The sequence below is a fragment of the Microcaecilia unicolor genome, chromosome 1, assembly GCF_901765095.1.
Source record: "Microcaecilia unicolor chromosome 1, aMicUni1.1, whole genome shotgun sequence".
Classification (NCBI taxonomy): domain Eukaryota; kingdom Metazoa; phylum Chordata; class Amphibia; order Gymnophiona; family Siphonopidae; genus Microcaecilia; species Microcaecilia unicolor.
Genome location: NC_044031.1, coordinates 564,173,391 through 564,187,938, shown reverse-complemented (window position 1 = coordinate 564,187,938; position 14,548 = coordinate 564,173,391).

Here is a 14,548-nt window from a genome sequence, read left to right as displayed (position 1 = left end):
AATAGTTTAAAGACATACTAGAAGATGTATGGTTGAAATGGGAAAGGGAGGGGAGAAAATGCCGACAGATGCTGCCCACAGGACTGAAGGGGGTGTAGAAGATGAAAGGCTGAACCCCGGAGTGGAATAGAGCGGGAACAGGAGATGTTGGCCATGGCCCCAGCAGTCTCTATGTGAGTCATCACATTTTCTTAGTACTTAAGTGTGTAAGTGGGAATGCAATTTATACATGAGGGTGACCTATGTGTGAGTATCTATGAGATATATCTGTAGTTTAATCTTGTAATCTAAGTACATCCATGGAAATGCTTCTTTTTAATGCAGGTAAAATTACACATTACTTTATTTATTTATTGCATTTGTATCCCACATTTTCCCACCTATTTGCAGGCTCAATGTGGCTTACATAGTTTTGTTAACATTGTCATTCCAGAATATCAGATACAGTTAGTATTGTGCAGAGATTAAGTACGGGAAGAAAGAAGAAGGAAGGGAGTGATTACCTGAGTAATTTTAACCTATTAATTGAGTATACGTTTTCAAATAACCAACTCTACTTGTATAACTCTCAGAATTACATGTGTAAATTTTCTTAGCAATTAAATTTTAGGCTGCCATAAATGAAATTCTTTGAAGTACAAGGTTGTTAATCTGAAGGATTTATATGATTAATTTCAGAGATAACTGCATACATCTTTTTAATTAAATTTCAGGCTGTTGAATGAGAACTTGGTTGGGCATTACGATGTTTGACAAAAAGTTATCTGCGTTAAAAAAAAAGACATTCCGGAGGCATAACATAAACTTAGGGGCCCTTTTACTAAGCCACGTAGGTGCCTACGCATGCCCAACGTGTGTCAAATTTGAGTGGCAGCTACGCACATCAAGTGGAATTTGATGTGCGTAGACCATTACTGCTCGGTTACTGTGTGAGACCCTACCGCTAGGTTAATGACTTGCGGTAAGGTCTTAGACCCAAAATGGACAAGCGGCTATTTTCATTTTGCCGCACGTCCATTTTCAGCAAAAGAAAAGGCATTTTTTGTAGGTGCACTAAAAAATAATTCTACGTGCACTCAAAACATGCGTCTACACTACTACAGGCGATTTTTCAGCACGCCTTAGTAAAAGGACCCCTTAATCAGATAGCAAGCAATATTCAGCCACTATTCTGATGTGAAAAGCAGGACTACATAAGCAGCAGTTCTACTTAAATAGATGGTGTAGAGCACGCAAGTCATCCACTTATCTTTATATGCAGAGACCACCCTACTGAATTTCATTCTTTATGTATCTCAAACATACTATTCTTTTTCTATTTTCCCCTCCTACTTCTCCTTTTCTCCCCTTCTCTCCTCCTAATGAGGTACTTTTGTGCTCCTATAGAATAAATTGTAACTTTTCACTTCTATTTTCCTAAACTCTTTTTTATGTACTTTGGTGGTCTATCAAGTTCACTTAAATAAATAAAATATTTCAATTAGAAAAAAAAATTGTAGTTCTAAAATACCATTTTTCCAAGTGCCTAAGATAGGAGATATACCCAACAATAAATAAGCAAATTCAGGGTCCCTTTTACTAAAGTGTAGTGCATGCTAACGGACTTTAGCGTGTGCTAAGTGCCACATGGCCTATAAGTATAAAATAGGACACACAGCATTTAGCACACACTAATGTCTGTTAGCGCATTCTGGGGTCCTTTTAATAAGCTACAAAAAAAGGGCCCTGAGGATGCAGCAGGGGCCATTTTTCCCGCGTGCCAGGGCCCTTTTTACTACAGCGGGTAAAAATCCTCTAAAAAAACGGCCATGCAGTAAGAGTACTCTTACCACTGGTGGCCACGTGATGGCAGTAGTTCCGGGATAGTGTGCGTTAAGGCCGTGTTGGGCTTACCAATGCTTCGTAAAAGGGCCCCTCAGAAAATAAAGAGAATTCAAGAGAAATTAAGTCCTTCAGGACTTTATAGATTGAAAATACATACAGAAGAGTCAGATGTTAGCTAGAGAAAGGCAAATAGGTGGTAACCTAAGCATCATTGTGTGCATAGTTACCAATTGCCTAGCTAAAGATGAATTAGTAAAGGTTGAAGAAAAGATTAGGTAGTTAGTGAGATTCTTCTTAAAAAGTAGCTGTATCTGTGACTTTCTCAGACATGTTACTATTTGGAGGAGTAGCTAGTGGATAGAGCATCAGCCTTGACATCTAGACAGTGCCGTAGCGAGGGCGGCTGACATCCAGGGCGGGTCGCCGCTGTGCACCCCCCCCACTGGGTGCAGCACGGTGCCCCCCCTCGGCGCGCACCCTCCCCCCTCCGGAGCGCCCCCCCCCCCCCCCCCCCAAGTGCATTCTTACTTCAATTAAGAAGCGAGGGGTGGGCGAGAGGGCCGATCTGCCCCTGAGTGCACGTCGCTGGGAGCTGCGTCAGCTCCGCTGGTTCCTTGCTCTCTCTGTTCTGGGGCAGAGGTAGCAGGGAACCAGTGGAGCCGACACCCCCCCAGTGACGTGCACCCGCGGCAGACCGCCCCACCGCCCCCCTTTGTATGCCACTGCATCTAGAGATGCCCGGTTCAAATCTCACTGCTGCTCCTTGTGATCTTGGGCAAGTCCCTTAATCCTCCATTGCCTCAGGCACAAAATTAGACTGTGAGCCCTCCAGGAACAACAGAATACCCAGTGTATCTGAATGTAACTCACTTTGAGCTACCTACTGAAAAAGGTGTGAGCAAAATATAAATAAATATACAAAGGGGGAGTATGAAGAACTGTCCTCATAAAAAAAAATCTTTAATTCATAAATGAAAGATTAGTGAAGAAAAGAATATTTGCAGTCTGGTAGGTATAGTTGCCGTTAGTCATTGCAAACACTGTTCCCTCTAAACTGAGCAGGAATCCTCCAACTGCATTGCTACCAGTAGGGGATGGTGCTTCAATATTGTGTTTTCAAGCTCTAGGGACAGGCAGGTTCCCTATTGTCCTGCAGAACCTGCCTGTCCCTCACTATTGAAAATGTGATAGTGAAACAGCAACCCCCACCCCCACTAGCAAGACTTAGGTGGAGAATTCCTGCTCAGGGGAAACAGTGATTGCAAATCTAACTTGAACCAACTTTAATACCAAGCAGTCTTATCCATCAGATAGCAATCATAAAGGGAAAGGAAATGGGACTTGATATACCACCCTTCTGTGGTTTTAGCAACTATATTCAAAGTGGCTTACATAGTATATACAGGTACTTATTCGTACCTGGGATAATGGAGTGACTTGCCCAGAGTCACAAGGAGCTGCACTGGGAAATGAACCCAGTTCTCCAAGATCAAAGTCCACTGCACTAACCACTACTCCACTTCCAAAGGAATGATAGCTAATGAAATAGTCTATGAAAAATGTGAAGAAAACAAAAATACATCAAGAAAAACGAAAGCATGCAATTCTATGACAGACACTTCCATTTAAGTGGCCTAATGAAGTGCATAGTGAGTCTATTCCATAATGACACCGGGGCAAACAAGGGTCCTTATAGAATACTAGTGTAAGCCTGGCATCAGCTCACCAAAAAGTAAGTGCAAACATTTACAAACAGGTCTATGGTTTGCGCCTAATGCAACTTACAAAATTCTTTAAGTTGTCCTTTAATGTTAGCTCCATCTATGCTCCACCCTTGTTCCTCAAGTGTGAATGCCCTCCTGTTATCTATGACATTTGAGCACATAATTAGAAAATAGCAATTAGGCACAATGGTGCCATTTACACAGATAAGAGTACATAAGTACATAAGTAATGCCACACTGGGAAAAGACCAAGGGTCCATCGAGCCCAGCATCCTGTCCCCGACAGTGCCAATCCACATGGATGAGCAATAGGCATGTAAATTTAAGTGACTTGTTATAGAATGAGGGGATGAGTGTAGGTGGCCATGCCCACTTTTCAACTGTGTGCATTAGACTTTTGCTCAATCCAACCAGTCGATTACAGTCTTTCATAAACAGTATAACTATGAAAGCGGTAGAAGAAGGCTTCATCACTTTCAAAGATAAAAAGTTTTTGTGTTGTAACTTTCCAACCGTTCCTGTTATGTACTTTCTACCCAAAGTACATAAAAGTCTCTTGAATCCACCTGGTAGACCAATCTTATCGGGCAGAAATTCTGTCCTTGAACCATTATCAACCTTCGTTGATTCCTTTTTGAGAGTTGAAGTACCTAAATATCCCTCATACATCAGGGACTCTACCCACTTTCTCCAAAGATTACAAGAAGCCAAGGTTGATCATAACAAAATCATAATGGTCACCCTGGACGTGTGTTCTTTGTACACGTCTATACCACAAGAAGAAGCTTTACATACAATCAGACAAGTACTGGATAGCAGACCCAGACCACATCAGATACCTACTGACTTTCTCGTTATGCTTGCCAGAACAGCAATGAAAGAGAATTACTTTATGTTTCTTGATAAACTTTATCTCCAAACCAGTGGAGTAGTGATGGGGGCAACATTTGCCCCCTCGATTGCTAATCTGTACATGTCTCAGTTTGAATCGACATGGATCACACAATCTCCATTTAAAGAGATCATTCTGCACTGGTGGAGATACATAGATGATATCTTCATGATTTGGGCAGGCTCAACAGCGGATCTTCAGAGATTTTTGAATTGGCTCAATAGCTGCAATCAAGACATCCAATTCACCAAGCAACATTCGTCCAAATGCATCCACTATTTAGATGTGGAAGTCAATAATACCATTGATGGTTTCGTTACGAAAGTATTTAAAAAGACCACGGATAGAAATACCTTTCTACATAATTCCAGCTGCCATCCCTCACACCTCAAAAACAGTCTCCCTTTCTCACAAATGTTGAGGTTGAGACACATCTGTACTGATTTTGCCACGTTTTTTTTTTTTTTTTTATATTTTATATTTATTAAATTTCAAAATAATACATTCACAATAATAAATGTACAGAAATCAGGAAATACATCCAAAGGATTAAAGAATCATCCATTATATTCCATGGATTTTCAAAAAATATATCTTTTATACTTAGTCCACTATAAACGATCAAGATACAAGGTAATAATCATAAGAAACAAAAGAGTTTAAACACTCTTACAATACATAAGGAGGACAGAATCAAAAGTTTGCCTACGGATTCATCCCTACAGATGCCTCCAAAGGTTGAATATCCCTGCTTTCTTTACTTACTAATAGGAGCTTCAATTTTTCTGGATCAAAAAAAACATAATGAACATTACCAAAAGAAACAAGACATCTGCATGCAAATTTCAACTTAAATGATCCTCCCAGAGAGAGAGTTCGAGGCCTAAGCCCTAAAAATTCTCGCCTTTTTTTTTGTGTAGATTTGCTGACGTCAGGAAAAATCTGTATCTTTGAGCCAAAAAATTGAGCTTCCCTGGATTTGAAGTAAAGGCGAAATATATTATTTCGATCAGTCTCAAATGCAAAGGTTACCAGGAGAGTAGTGCGTTCAGTTATAGTCTCTAATGATGTTTCAAGAATTTGAGTAAGATTTAAATCTGAAGCAATCTCCAGATTCGTTTTAATTCCAGTAATATAATAGACTTTGACTATCGGAGGAAAAAGTTCTTTTGGAATCTTTAAGATCTCTAGGAAATATTTCTGTAACATTTCTAATGGAGGTAATAGAGGGCTTTTAGGAAAGTTTAAGAATCGCAAGTTGTTTCTTCTAAATTGATTATCCAAAAATTCTACTTTCCTTTGGTCCCTTTCTTTCTCCATAAGGACATTGTCAACTAGAGTTTGTAATTTTTTTATTGCAATAGAGTTTAACTCACTTTTCTCCTCTTGCTTCGCCGTTCTCGACTCCATTAAATGTTGAGAATGTTTAACTTCCTTCACTTCAGCAGTCAATTCAAGTGAAATCTTTTGCAGGGAAACATTCATTGTCTGGATGGCATCCCATAGGGTATTCAATGTAACAGTTGCTGGTCTAATTAGTTCGCCGGGTCTCGCTGGTGGAGGCGTCTGAATGGTAGCGGATACTCTCTCCACTCTTTCCGCCTTGCGCTCAGACGTCGCCGCGTCTGGCGTCGAAAATCCCACAGGGCCGCTACCAACTTCAAAACTATCCAAATGAAGTTCTCCTGTAGGGTCCGTCTCTCCACCCGGTCTCGGCGGCGCAACTCTATTAGGCGGGCTCAGCGATATCGCCTCCGCGCCAAGTTCTCCGGTAAGCTGTTGTTTCGGGGAACCATCCCGGGCTGAAACTTGAGATCCCAACGCTTGTAGCCCGAAGACTTCCAAGGTAGGCTGCTTTAGCGATGTGGTATCCCCAGTGCTAGAAACGGCTTTAGCACCGATCTTTCCTTTCCTCTTAACCATAATTAAGGAAAAGGAAAAACGCCAGGCAGACCTTCTCGTGTCTCAGAGCCTCAAAACGCAGCTCCTCCCTTGGACGCCATCTTGATCTCTCGATTTTGCCACTTTTAAAAAACAAGCTCATGACTTGATGGCAAACCTCCTGGACAGAGGTTATTCAAAGTCTGTGCTAAAGCATGCGTACCGGAGAGCAAAATATAATGACAGGCAGCTATTGCTGTCTAAGCCTATGAAATACAAAGCTGAAGACAACACGTTTACCATGGTCATGCAATACAATGAACACAGCCCTTTTCTTGCCAATATGATCAAAAATAGATGGGACATTATGAGATCCACACACATATTTGAAAATACTAATCTTCGTATAGCGTTCGCTAGGACCAACAACATCAAAGAAACGATTAGTCCAGCTGACATTAAATCTCACACCAACAAACCAAAAATATTAGGACACTTTAAATGTGGCCATTGTCAAATTTGCAGCATCACCAAACAAATCAAACAGTTTGTAAATCCTCATACCAACACGGTACACAAGCTAGTACACTTTTCCAATTGCTCTTCTGATCATGTGATATATTCTCTATGCTGCCCCTGCAATAAAACATACATTGGTATTGATTTCTTATTCTTGTGGTCGATAACTATTTGAAACTTTAAAAAAAATATTTGCTTGTCTATATAATTTATTTCTAAGTTGTGTATTATCATTCATAAATGTGAAATTATGTTTGTTAAAAAGCTTAATAAAGATAAAGTAAAATAAAACATACATTGGTATGACAACGAGACCCCTGAAAGTTAGGATCCTGGAGCACAGATCAAACATTCGGAGGTCTGCAATAAAAGAACCTATTGTGGAACACTGTGTTATTCAGAAGCATAAATTTGAAGACCTGCAATGTTCTGTCATTGATTGGATAGCGCCGTCCAACAGGGGCGGCGATCGAAAACTCAAATTAGCAAGGAGGGAAGCAAGGTGGATCTTTGAATTGGATACTCTAGCACCCAATGGGCTGAATAGCTCCATTGATTGGTTCAATTTTTATTGATGCTCATCACGTCATCTTTACGCAAATATATCTAACAGCTGTTTATACGTGAACGCTGAGGCGCCTTTTTAAACTTATGCCTCCAGCTCAAGTACGTCTGTCCGTGGGGTGACTTTCTGAAGGTGTGTTTACCAAAGATTTCTCGCACATTGACAGGCACCTAATATACAATTTGTCTGTTTCAGATTCTCAACATTACAAGAGAGCACTTCGTTCCTGATGAAGCCATGTTTCTAGGTGAAACGGCGGTCCCCGTCGAACGGATATAGAAGAGTGCCGATTTAAATCATAAGCTAAGTGCTACTCGCTATTCTGTGTGTTGTTGAACATAGAGCACACAAATAATACTGCTTAAATATTGCTTAAATTGTGTGTAGAATCTTGAGATTCAAATAGTAGTCCGGGAAGTGGAGTTTTTTGCCCAATGATAGAACCGCTGCGTGAGTTATCTCATAAAACTCTGTATAACCTCGCACTAAACCACCAGTATTATACTAGTGGTTTCTGAGGGCTTTTTCTCCATCTTACCCATTGAGTATTGCGACCAATAGTTAATATTGGCTGGAGCTGTTTCATTTGGTATTAGGTTAAAAGACCAAGGGTCCATCGAGCCCAGCATCCTGTCCCCGACAGTGCCAATCCACATGGATGAGCAATAGGCATGTAAATTTAAGTGACTTGTTATAGAATGAGGGGATGAGTGTAGGTGGCCATGCCCACTTTTCAACTGTGTGCATTAGAAGTTATGCACACTGCGTTGTAGTATACACCTAGAAAGTTGTGCGTGTAAATTCTAATTAAAGCCAATTAGTGCTGCTAATTGTTTAAGTACCAATTATCAGTGCTGACTGGCAGACTCACGAGACTTCTGCTGTAGTCTTGAAGGCTGCCCTTGTAAGTGTCAGTGGCCATTTTTAACAGCGATCCGGCAGCGGGGGAGGGTCAGCACCAGCAGCGGGCAAGCAGGACCGGGGATCTTTCCTGCCTGCCCTGAAGAATTCGCTACACAACCTGGGTGGCTGGAGGGGAGGCAGGTGAGAGAGCAGGGTCGTTGGACATGGGTGGCTGCAGGTGGGCAGGGGGAGAGGAGGGTCGCTGGACATGGGTGGCTGCAGGGGGGCAGGGGAGAGGAGGGTCGCTGGACATGGGTGGCTGCAGGGGGGGCAGGTGAGAGAGGAGGGTCACTGGACATGGATCAGCTGTGAGGCATGGAATGTTGTTTTTTTTTCTTTTTTCACGGGTTCTGAAGTTCACAGCATAATTGCAACGGTGATGTTAGCCTGACTACGGAGCCTAGCTCAGCAACTCCGAAGGAGCCACGGACACAGGCAGCAAGATTAGAACATTGGAGGTGAGAATTATTATATAGGATCAGCTAAGAAAAAATACATTGAGATTTTTAAACTTTCCCAGATCTTCGCTAATTGCTCTTGTGGATATAGTGCAAAAGTACTTAACATGGATATTGAAAAGTCCTTAGAAGCATTACCACCTATAGTGAGGGCGTATTATCTTGCACGTCTCATATTCCGCCAGAACCGATATACTCATATCACCCCTCTCCTCAGGTCACTTCACTGGCTTCCAATCAGATACCGCATTCAATTCAAGCTTCTCCTTCTTACCTACAAATGCACTCAGTCTGCTGCCCCTCACTACCTTTCTACCCTCATCTCCCCTTACGTTCCTGCCCGTAACCTCCATTCACAGGACAAATCCCTCCTCTCTGTACCCTTCTCCACCACCGCCAACTCTAGGCTCTGCTCATTCTGCCTCGCCTCACCCTATGCTTGGAACAACCTTCCTGAGCCCTTACGCCAAGCCCCCTCCCTGCCCATCTTCAAGTCTTTGCTTAAAACCCACCTCTTCAATGCTGCGTTCGGCACCTAACTCTTACCTTTCAGTAAATCCAGACTGCCCCAATTTGACCTCCCCTATCGGACTGACCGTTCACTTGTCTCTTAGATTGTAAGCTCTTTGAGCAGAGACCGTCCCTCTTTGTTAAATTGTACAGCGCTGCATAACCCTAGTAGCACTTTAGAAATGTTAAGTAGTAAGTAAGTATCTCTGAATAAATGTTCAGCTCATTTTTATTTATTTGTTATATTTGCGGCTTACATGGGGCAATGGAGGGTTAAGTGACTTGCCCAGAGTCACAAGGTGCCTGAAGTGGGAATCAAACTCAGTTCCTCAGTTCCCCAGGACCAGAGTCCACCACCCTAACCACTAGGCCACTCCTCCACTGAAATGGATCTCCTTCTCCTTCTCCTGAGATGAATCTAACAGAATTCTTGGAATCATCACTTGAAGTTGTAACTCAAAGGACTACTTTGGTAGTAACATTTGCATCGGAACCAGGCCATAACACAGTTTTATGTTTATATGTCCGCAATAGGGGGGATTTGTTTTTGGGATCAAGGGTTATGGCTATTTTCTGATTTGGCTTGAATGACTCAGAAAAGGCACTGGGAATTCCTGGCACTTAGTCGAGAGCTTTGACCTTTGGCCTTACTTTCCTATTACAATTTCCTTGTTCTTGTGTGTTAACTCATGAAGGTAAAATATATGTGTTTTATGAAAGCAAAAAAACTGATTGGAATTTATCTCAGCTATAGAGGAACCTAGTGTAAGGTATGACGCCTTTTCTGTAGTTGTGGGCTCAGGGTGTAATAGCTGCATTACGTGTCTTTCCCATATATTTAGTTTGTTACCTATATCTTTAAATTTAAAATGGCCCCTTGTTTCTTCTGCTTTTTCTAATTTTTTTGTGGTTGAATAGATTTATTCAGTTTTTCTTTATTATAATGTATTACGTTGATGATTATTTCTTATTTCTTATGTCACAACTGATTGCTGTGATTGTATAAATGAAAATAGTAATAAATTAAAAAAATGTTAAAATAATGTGAGCACATAAGAAACCTGACATGTTTAGGCTGCATCAGAGGTTAACGCTGGATATTTATAACAAAAGAAATCATTAAGTCATGGAACAATAAATTCCCTATTCAACTGCTTCTTATTGTCTGGAATACTTCCTGAGGCAGTTGCCTTCAGGATGCACCAGCAAACAACCCCCCCCCCCTTTCACAAAGCCGCACAGTAATGCCAACACAGCCCACACGCCGTCATAAAAGGGGGGGGGGAAGTTGGGTTTTTTCTGTGATCACTTTATAATTAATAAATATTTTTAACACAGACCTCTGTTTTGTGTTTTCTTTAGAGTACACATATTAGTTTGTATTTTATGTTATTATTACTTACAGTGAGTTGTCCTCTTCCACAGCTAGTCTTGAAGAGATTGTTGTATGTGACAACTGGCATTCCCAGTACTTTCTATTGCAGGTTGTGCATTAACATTCACATTGCAGCAGGTCCTTTTACTAAGCGGAAGCAAAAAGTGGCCCACGGTAGTATGGGCATGTATTTTTGGCACACGTCAGGCCAGGCTTTACCATGTCTGGTAAAAAGGGCTTTTTACAAATGGTCTGGGAAAACAGCCTGTGGAAAAATTGAAACCAGCGTGTGCCTATTTATGGCCTGAGCCCTTAAAGCCACCCATTGATCTAGAGGTAAGGGCTCACATGCTACACAAGTGGTGACCAGTCGGCACACACCAACTGCCGATTAACACTGGAAATGCCGCGAGTGGTAGAAAATTAAAAAATAATTTGTCCCGGCAGTATGAGTGCATGCCAAATCCAAAATTATCGCCAGAGGGCGGGCTAGCCTGGCGGTAGTCTCGTTTTGACACACGATGCACATGTGTAGAGCCTACCACACCTTTGTAAAAGGGGCCCCTTGGTTAATGCAGACACACTTAGCATGCCACAAGTGCAGTGTGTTAACTGTCAAACGCATACCATGCCCACTCTCCACCCATACGTGGTTCCCTGACAGAAAAAGCACTTAGGACTAGATTCTTTATATGCAACCTAAAATATCAGCACAGAAAAATACCTGTGTAAACAGTATTCTATAAGCCGCGCCTAATGTCAGCACAGTTTATAGAATAAACGCTTAAGTGGAGAGGTCACGTGTAATTTAGATGCGACCATTTGCACCAATGAAAACATGGTGCAAATGCTCGCACCTAAATTTATACATGGAGCACCCATATTCTGTAATTAAGTCCATAACTCAAAACCATGCCCCCATTCTGCCCCAAAACGCCCATGACCCTAACATTTCCATGCCCTCTTTCTTGGATCACGCGTAAATTTTAGGCACAGATACCACACCTAACTTTACATACTTAGGTCCCAATTAAGTCTCTTTAGTACCAATAATTGCTTGTTAAAAAGCCAAATATTGGCACTAATTGGCTCATTATTCTATTAAATTGCACATGCAAATCGAGAATATGCCTAAATTTATGTACACAATTGAGACATTTATGGAATCTGGTGGTTAATACACGGTTTACCATGCCGTAACTGCTAAAACACTGCAAAGCCCCTTATGGCTGTACACTAGCAGTTATGGCATGGTAAACTGCGTGTTAAGGAGTCCTTTTACTAAGCCGCGTAAGCGTCTACGCGCACCCAACGTGCGCCAAAATGGGGTTACCGCCCGACTACCATGTGGCTCTTGCGGTAGTTTCATTTTTGGCACGCGTCTGATACTCGCATGTGAAAAATATTTTTTTATTTTCGGACCCACAAAACGGACGCGTGCCAAGTGGCATTTGACACACCTAGGTCATTACCGCCTGGATTCTTTACTGCTAGGTCAATGGCTGGCGGTAAGGTCTCAGATGGCAAAAAAACAAAAAAGGCCTTTTTCACAGGTGCGCTGAAAAATGGATTGGCGCACACCCAAAACCCGCACCTACACTACTGCAAGCCATTTTTCAGCATGCCTTTGTAAAAGGAGCCCATAGTGATTAGTGCTGTTCAATAAATGAGCATTCAGTATTCACCTAACTCTTACACATACAGATGTGCACTTACTTACATAAGTGCTAGTATTCTTAAATGTAAGCTCACCACCTTGAGAACAACACATGACCTGATGACCTTCCAGAAGTTACTGAAGACTTATTTGTTCAAAAAAACGTACAAAAAAGATCCCCAATAAATAACCGGCACCTAAACTTCACCAAATACAAGTTTAATGGAACTTTTCAAATTTATTTATTCTAATTTACACCCTAATTATTGAACATTATATCTTGTCCTGCTATCATTATGTTATGCTTTATCTATTTACCCACTTCTCATTATACATAATTTTCTTATGCACATTAACTGCAATAAGGCTGAAATTGTTATTCCGTTAATATGATTGCCATGATATTCTCATGCACCTTATTTGTTATCTATATTCTGATCTCCTTATCCCATCAATGTGATTGTTGTTGTATTATATTGTAAGCCACATTGAGCCTGCAAATAGGTGGGAAAATGTGGGATATAAATGCAGCAAATAAATAAATAAATAAAATGAGAGGGTTGGAGTCAGCAGTAAAAACAGTAAATTCAACCAACAAGCCAACTTTCTGCTGAAGCAAACACAACCGTTAACCTGTTAGACAAGTTTAGTTGAAATTTACCTAAACTGGGGCTTGCATTCTAATAAGGCATGGGTCCAGTTCAGTGGCGTAGCCACAGGTGGGCCTGGGTGGGCCGGGGCCCACCCACTTAGGGCTCAGGCCCACCCAACAGTAGCACACGTTTATTGGTAGCTGTGGGATCCCACGCTCGGCCAGCTGAAGACTTCCTCCAGATGGTAACGAAAACAATACTCTCCATGATACTGGCACCTGCATATGTTCAGTTTTCAGCGCATGCCTGCTGCAGACTGCCAAGGTGGAAAGAAGCATTTTCCCACCAACTATTTTGTGGGTGGTGGTTGGGGGGGGGGGGAACAATTGGTGCCCACCCACTTCTTCCCTAGGCCCACCCAAAATCTGTTGTCTGGTTATGCCCCTGGTCCAGTTTATTAAAACTTTCCTGTGAAATAAAAAAAAACATGAGCACTTATAAAGCGGAACAATCGGTAACTAGGAAACTAAGTAGATTTTAGATATTTCCATGAGCTATTATCCTGATCACTTAATTCTACAATATCAATAATAAAAAGAAACAAAATGAAGTTAGCTATATAAGATATTTATAAATCCTACAAATTAGATCTTAAGATTAAAAGGAAATCAATCTTTTAATTCACCTGTTTAAGAAACATAAAATACCTGTTAAAAAAATTTTTTACAAGAATTTAATGAAATAGTGTTATTTACTATGAAAAAAATTATCTGGGGTTAAATACCTTTTAACTTCTTTTATCCTGTTCCTGAGAAATGTTTCAGGAAAATACAATTATTTATTTTATTTTAAATGGTGTGATTGAATGTGTCATTAGCATGGAAGTGTCTATAAAATAGAGCATGCCAAAACTGTGGACTCAGCTTACTGTAACTGAGATTGACTTATGTTAACTTGTGTGCCACACCTTTCCCTTCTTACCTCTGGTAGTGTTGGTTGAAACTTCTTTAAATTCAAGTCCAGAACAACCTGCTGTGGGCAACACTGGTACCCGTCTCCTTTTCAAATACCAGTGAAAGCATTCCATTTTGAATTGGTCTTTTCTAACTCCTCAGGTCACCTGGGGCACATAGATTGGTCAAGGGCACATTTTTCCCCCTCTGCAAGCTTTAACAAATTCTCAAAAGTATGTGTATACTTCCACTTTGAAAATTACCTTAAGAAACTTAGGGGTCCTTTTACAAAGGTGTGCTGAAAAATGGCTTACGGTAGTGTAGGCAGGGGTTTTAGGCACATGCCAATCCATTTTTTAGCTCACCTGTAAAAAGGCCTTTTTAAAATGTTTGCCAAAAATGGACGTGCAGCAAAATGAAAATTTCCACATGTCCATTTTGGGTCTGAGTCCTTACCGCCAGCCATTGACCTAGCGGTAAAGGCTCACATGGTAACCGGGCGGTAATGACCTATGTATGCCAAATGCCACTTGGCATGCATCCGTTAAGCGTACCTGAAAATAAAAAATATTTTTCAGATGCGCTTATCGGACTCACACCAAAAATGAAATTACCGCAAGAGCCACACGGTAGTTGGGCGGTAACTCCATTTTGGTTCGTGTTGGGAGCATGTAGACGCTTACACAGTTTAGTA